Genomic DNA, 7,941 nt, shown 5'->3' with positions numbered 1-7,941 from the left:
GGAAGGATGGAGAGAGAGAGAAGGGGGGTGGAAGTATTGTCTTATTTTAGGATTCAAACGACAGCCACCATCTGCCTCCCCTCCTCCCCCTTTTCTTCCCCCTCCTCCACCCTGTAGTATCGCGCGTCCAAATTGTCATTATCTTTGTACTTATGCAAATTGATTACTGCCATGGTGGAGGGGATGGAGGAAGGAGAGGGGAAGGGTGACACCTGCTTGCCTCGCCTCCTTTATGTGCGGATAATTGGGAAAATCTGTGTAATAAATGACATAACTTCCTGGTGATAAAGCGGGGAGGGGAGATGGGGGAGGAGGGAGATGGGGGTGTAGTGTACTATGTATGCGTGTACTCAACTCTGTAAGGAAAGTACTCTGAGGCGGAAATACCTGGCATCAGAGTACAATACTCATGTACTCAATCTTGTAAACAAATACTCAACTTATTTGACTAACTAACCGACAGTGTTAAGGTAAGGTAAGGTTAGGTTAGGTTAGGTTAGTGCTAAGGTGTTTAAGCTGGTTAAATAAACTGGGGTGTTTAAACTTCAGGTGATCCATCTTAAATGCTAAAGATGGAGGTCAAGTTAATAATATAATTGGTGTTTAATGACGTAATGTTTATGGCGTAATGTTTGTTATGGCGCAATGTTTATTTATATGTTAACGCGACAGGACACAGACCAACTTGGGATAACTGGCGAGACATTGTACTCGTCCTGGAGGTGAGGTAGGGCCGTACAACGAGTGGTACTTGAGATGTACTTTCAGTGCCACTTGTGGGTAGAGTGCCAGCTGTTGTCTGAGGCTACAGGTGGTAGAACCGAGCCAACAGTGGTAGAACCAGTGCCGACAGGTGGTAGAACCAGTGCCGACATATGAAACTCTTAATATGCTCAGCGGTACCAATATTGGTGTTATTGTTCACACGGTATCTGTATTCTTCTCGCTAAATAAACTGCTTCAATATGAGTATGTTTACGGTGCCCCCAGGATCCTTCACCCGACCTTACTGAAACTTGACTCTCTGGGTCACTTGACGGGTCACCAACACACGAGCCGCTCGTAAGTGCTTAACGTATAACAACATAACACTTGTTGATGTACCGCTCAGGAGGACGTGTGTTGGGTTACTATCTTACGTCTAAAGTACTCCAGTGGTATTAAACTTTCCAAGGACTTTTAATACTTTTTCCCCCAAAGTACTTTCGTAGTTTTTGGGGGTTCGTTTTATATTTCTCCAAATATTTTCGGTCTTTTGAGACAAATTTTCTTATATACTTTCAAAATTGCTCTCTCTCTCCCCCCCCCCCCCCCCCCCTCTCTCTCTCTCCAAGTTACTGGTAAACATATATAGCTGGATGGGCGGTGTGTGGTGCAGGTGGGCCCCTGATATGATGCAGGTGGCAGTCGTCATCACCTGTCAGATCTAGGCCCCTCTACTGACGCCCTTACCACCTACATCACCACCACCACTACCAACATCTTCACTACTACCCCATGTACAAGCAACACACACACGTCCATCAGTATGCGAGTCAATGAGTCGTGTGTACACCTGAAGGCAATCAGACAACACCTGTACAGGGCACAGGTGTCGTCCTCACCATGACGGAGCACCCCCAACCCGAGGGCTACATGCGACACTCCTCCCCAGGGTCACACAGCTGACCTGACACCCACTGTCGTTACCAGGTCCTATCTGTAAGGTCAAAGGTCACCTAACATCCATCAACGAGAATTAAATAAAATTTCACCCAGGGCCCAAATTCCCCAGAACAGGAGGTCAAGGTAGGAGCTGACTGCAGGGTCAGTATCTTCCCTGGGTACGACTTTGCCGGTCAGATTGGTATCTTGACTCTCCAGAACAGCGCACGTGAGCCACCCGCCAGCCACCCTGACCACATCCTCCTTCCACGTTATCCCGCAGCCACCTCACCAACACCCGATACTCCTCTCACTACCACGTATTTCTTGGACACAACACTCATTGAATTGATACTGATATTAAACAGTTTATTTAGCCACACAACACAGATACAAGAGTGGGTAATAATAACAATATTAACATGGCTGAGCCAGTTGAGAACCTGAGCTCTCTTTGAGGCACCTGATATATACTATACATTTATCTCAAGGAAGTATTATGTAACATTTAGTATCATCTGGAATAGTACAATAGCATGGTAGTAATAAGAACATCTCATAATGTTACCTCGGTAGGAATATTCTACCTTCTTTAACCATTACACAGCTCCTTTGTTCTTGTAGCTGTAGACCCCTGGCGATCATCTCCAGTGCTGCTGTACAGGTGTCGGCTGGATAATGATTACCTATAAAACTTTCAGAGGAGAATGACAAAGAATCCAGGACACGAGCAACCTTGAGTATAGAGACATTAACCCTTCACTACTGGGCGACACTTAATATTTTATTTGGTTAACGCCAGATGATTTTATTCAGCATGGAGAGACCCTCGTACCTAAGGTGTTAAGATAATTGAATTAACATTCCCTCGAGGGACGTAGAGTGAGGGTCGATATAATGAGGTTAAATAAAGGTGATATAACAAAGGTACTCTAACACTATCACACCAGCAGCACACACCTACTGATGGTTTGGTTAGGTTAGGTTAGGTTGGACAGATGCGAGTGTTTCTGTCATTCTAATATTAATACGATCCCCGATGACTCTATGACGGGACACAGGTTGATTGAAGATGTCGAATGATTCTCTCTCTCTCTCTCTCTCTCTCTCTCTCTCTCTCTCTCTCTCTCGGTCAATAATATAAAGAAAGAATTAACAGGAAATACTGGTATTTAAAATAGAACAAACTGCTTACCTGTCATTAGAGAGCGATGACATGGGGAAGGACAGGGAAGGAGGATGAGAGGTGGTGGAGGAAAGGAGGTTGGGGGGTGGTGGTGGAGAGGAGGTTAGGGGAGGTGGTGGAGGAGGTTGGGAGGGTGGTGGTGGAGAGGAGGTTGGGAGAGTTGTGGTGGTGGAGAGGGAGTTGGGAGGTGGTGGTGGTAGAGGTGACGGGGGGGTTTGGAGAATGTTGATGGAGGTGGGAAAGAGGAGGTTGGGAGTGTTGTGGGTGGTGGTAGGGGAAGGAGGTTGAGGGTGTTGGAGAGAGAGGTTGAGGAGGTTGGGGAGTGTTGGTGGTGGAGGAGGAGTAGAGATGTTGGGGAGGTAGCAGAGGGCCCCCATCCATTTGTAACAGAGGCCTGCCAACCACAGGTCTCTCTCTCTCTCTCTCTCTCTCTCATTACTTATAAAACCTTACGTATTCTTGTGTGTTTTCTACACACACACACACACACACACACACACACACACACACACACACACACACACACACACACACACACACACACATACATACATACAATTTCAATCAGACCTCTCCCGTGTTTCCTTCTAATGGCTATGGCCGGGTCGCCACCTGTGATTGGTTCCCCGCGTCCCTACGTCATCAAAACAGACCAATTAGCATCAGGAAAACCATTGACGCCCGCAACGCCGTGTAGGAGATAGGAGCGTGAATGAGAGGGAAGTGAGAGGGAGGAGAGGAGACAGTGGTGAGGAAGGGAGAGGGAGGGGAAAAAAGGGAAAAATGGTGGAAGAAAAGGGTGGATAGGAAACAGAGAAGTGATCGGAGGAGAGACCGTATTCTTCCCCTCTCTCTCTCATCCACGCGTCAACACACTCTCACCCCGATATCCCACCTCTGCCTCACCCCACGTGTCACACCTCTGCCTCACCTCACGTGTCCACACACCCCTCACCCCTCAAGTGTCACACTCTGCCTCGCCTCACGTGTCCACACATTCCCTCACCCTTCACGTGTCCACACTCTCCCTCACCTCACGTGTCCACTCTCCCTCACCCCTCACGTGTCCCACACACTCTCTCCCCCTTCGTGTCCACACACTCCCCTCACCCCCACGTGTCCACCTCCTTCACCCCACGTGTCCACACACACTCTCTCTCACCCCGTGTCCACACACTCTCTCACCCCACGTGTCCACACACTCCACCCCTCATGTGTCCACACACTGCCTCACCTCACGTGTCCACACCTCCCTCACCCCACGTGTCCACACTCCCTCACCCCTCACGTATACACACACTGCCTCACCTCACGTTTCACCTCCCTCACGTGTCCTGTCTCACCTCACGTGTCCACACCACACTCCCTCACCCCTCATATACACACACTCTGCCTCACCTCGCGTGTCCCACACTCCCTCCCACCCCCTCCCCGTGTCACTATCTCACCTCACGTGTCCCCTCCCTCACCCCTCACGTGTCCCTCCCTCACCCCTCCCGTGTCCCACACACACTCCCTCACCCCTCACGGTCCACACGCACCTCTCACCTCCACGTGTCCCCACCTCCCTCACCCCTCACGTGCACTCCCTCACCCCTCACGTGTCCACACTGTCTCACCTCACGTGTCCACACTCCCTCCTCCTCCCGTGTCCACACTCTACCCTCACCTCACGTGTCCACACACTCTCCCTCACCCCTCACGTGTCCTCTGCCTCACCTCACGTGTCCCCACACTCCCTCACCCCTCACGTGTCCCACCTCTGCCTCACCTCACGTGTCCACACACCCCCTCACCCTCACGTGTCCACCCTGCCTCACCTCACGTGTCCCACACACACTCCCTCACCCCTCCCCGTGTCCACACACACTCCCTCACCTCACGTGTCCACCTCCCCTCACCCCTCACGTGTCCATCCCATTCCTCTCCTCCTCCCCCCACATGCTCCTCAGCCCATGCACTATTTTCATGTGACCTCCTGGTTCCACCTGAGGGCCAGCTGGTTCACACTGATGGCCAGCTGGTTCACACTGATGGCCAGCTGGTTCACACTGATGGTCAGCTGGTTCACACTGATGGCCAGCTGGTTCATCACACTGATGGCCAGCTGGTTCACACTGATGGTCAGCTGGTTCACACTGAAAGCCAGCTGGTTCACACTGATGGCCAGCTGGTTCACACTGATGGTCAGCTGGTTCACACTGAGGCCAGCTGGTTCACACTGATGGCCGGCTGGTTACACTGACCCCCCTTACAAACAAATTAAGTGAGTGTGTGTGTGTGTGTGTGTGTGTGTGTGTGTGTGTTTTGTATACAGTGGCTGTTACCTGGTATTTATGTCTTGTTCATATAAATAATCATCATTATTATATTACTGATATTGTTCATGTTACTGCTTTTGTCGTTTACACTATAGTTAATGTTGTTGTTATTGATGTTGTTGATGTTGGCATTGTTGTTTTGTTGGTATTTGTTGTGTTGTTGTATTACTGATGTTTTGGCGGTATTATTTATTTTTGTTGTATAGGTTGGATTATTATAGTCAGCACCACAACACCTGACCCTGGAGGAGCTTCAGGGTCAAATTCCCCCAGGACCTCCCTCAAAAAATAAAGGGAAAATGTGTGTGTGTGTGTGTGTGTGTGTGTGTGTGTGTGTGTGTGTGTATGTGTGTGTGTGTGTGAAACTCTAACAATGGCCTGTTTCCCCTTGTGCGATATATCTTTTTCCCCTTCCTACAGCCCTTACCTCTCCTTACTCTCCCCTCGCCCTTACTCCCCTCTCCCTTACCCTCCACTCTCCCTCAGCCTCCATTCTCCCTCACCTTCTCCTCTCCTCATTACCTTCCTCCCTCCTCCCTCCCTCAACCTCCTCTATCTCTCGCCTTCCACTCTCCCTCACCACCCCTTCTCCCTCCCTCCCCTTACCACCCCTTCTCCTTACCACCTTCTCCCTCACTCCTCCTTACCACCCCTTCTCCCTCACTCCCTCTCCCTTACCACCCCTACTCCCATACCACCCCTTCTCCCTTACCACCCCTTCTCCCTCCACTCCCTTCTTCAAAATCATCTGAAAAAATAACGGTACAGATACAATTGCAGGTACAGATACAAGCACAGTACAGATACAAGTGCAGAGTACAGATACAGGTACAAGCACAGGCACAGATATAAGTACACATACAAGCACAGGTACAGATATAAGCACAGGTACAGATACAGCAAGGTACAGATACAAGCACAGGTACAATATGTAACACAGGTACAAAGACTGCAAAACAGCACCTGAAACACAATGAGTGCAATAGTCACCTGGCAAGAACGACCAAAAGATTGAAAAGATAATATGGTAGTCTCGAAGTATAGTCTCAGAATTGTGGTCTCTCTCTCTCTCTCTCTCTCTCTCTCTCTCTCTCTCTCTCTCGGAATTGATTTTACACGTTCAATTTAGGAGAAAAGAAAGAGAGAAAGAAGAAAGAAAAAGAAAAGAAGAGAGATATAACAAAAAAACAAGAATGAGAGAGAGTAGAATGACATAAACAGACACACAAGCAGAGAAAGACGAGAGGAGACAAAAAAAAAAATAGACAAAGAAGAAAGGTAGGAGAAGAGACAAATCCGTGGGGCGTAGGAGATAAGACAAGAGGTAATGGAGGAGACTGAGGAGAGAAGAGAAGGAAGCCATTAGGAACGGTGGTGCCAACGTCTGCCACCGCCACAACTACTACTATCTATATCACTAGTATCATCACCACTACTACTATTATCATCTACTACTACTATCACCATCACTAGTATCATCACCCACTACTTTTTTTTTTTTTTAAATGTGGCCTCCAGCACTCCCCAATAGCCACACCTTCACACCATTTATTTACCTTAATATTAAATACCCTAATACATAATAAGCTATCCTATCTGTATTAGAATTGGTTGAGCCACCAATCTATACGGCATTCGGTGACCTAACAGCCTCATAATCAATATCTGCAACAGTTGTCAGATAAGGGCAGGAGCTCTCGTTCCCCTGAGGCAGAAACAAAAGAAAACCGACCGAAGGAGAAAGGACAGTCGACATCTCATCCAGGCTGTAACATAACTTCTGGGCTGCTGCTTCTGTTCGGAGATCAACTCCGCGAGTCTGGCGTAGAAACATCTTGCACTTGGGCCCATCCCACCAGAGGTTGTGAACACTAAGGAGTGAAGCTGCCTTGATCAACGTTTGAATTCTGTCCCCATATGCCCTTCTCTTGTCGTTCTCGTTCTCCTATGTGCAGCATCGAGGCTAGGTTACGGTAAAAAGTGGCCATGGGATCAAAATCCTGATGTCGAAAGCTCGCTGTCCCCGCGTCCAGAATCCTCGAGCACTGACGTCACCGGGCTTCGTTAGATGTGTTTGAAGTCCTATGTTGGAAGATCTCACCATCCAATGGAAGGAGGTCGAGTTCTACCCTGATATCACAGCGATTTCCTTCAACATATTTGCTGTGAAATCACCTATTTCGTACCTCATGCATATGAAGCCCCCTTTCTTACACCATGGCATGATCGCCATCATAGGAAGAAACCACACACGCATTGGGGAGGCAAACCTTCTACTGGCCTACCCTACCTTAGAGCATTGGCATCTGTAAATTCTTGTTTTGTTAGGCTGAATCCATTTGCCCTTATCGGTAACGTAGTTAACCAGTTCGAGCGCCACCTCCTGCGCTATAGCTACTTTTTTGTCATTCTGGAACCTGCAGCAATAGTTGCTGCAACATGTCACTGGCAGTGCTGCCGATCTGTTGTAATGGCTACCGGATCTTATTTACTTCGCTGGTGTCCACTTCCCCTGTTGCATTCTGGGCTATTATGTGGTCAGTGAGGGTACTACTTCTATCACCATCACTACTATCATCACTACTACTACTACTACTATCACCATCACTAGTATCACCATCACTACTATCATCACCACTACTACTACTACTATCACCATCACTACTATCATCACCACTACTACTACTACTATTACCATCACTACTACTACTATCACCATCACTACTACTACTATCACCATCACTACTACTTCTACTACTAACATCAGCACTAAACAATACGTAACTTCTA

Source organism: Homarus americanus, unplaced genomic scaffold (assembly GCF_018991925.1).
Source record: "Homarus americanus isolate GMGI-L3 unplaced genomic scaffold, GMGI_Hamer_2.0 scaffold20465, whole genome shotgun sequence".
Classification (NCBI taxonomy): Eukaryota; Metazoa; Arthropoda; class Malacostraca; order Decapoda; family Nephropidae; genus Homarus; species Homarus americanus.
This window is presented reverse-complemented; position numbering follows the sequence as displayed.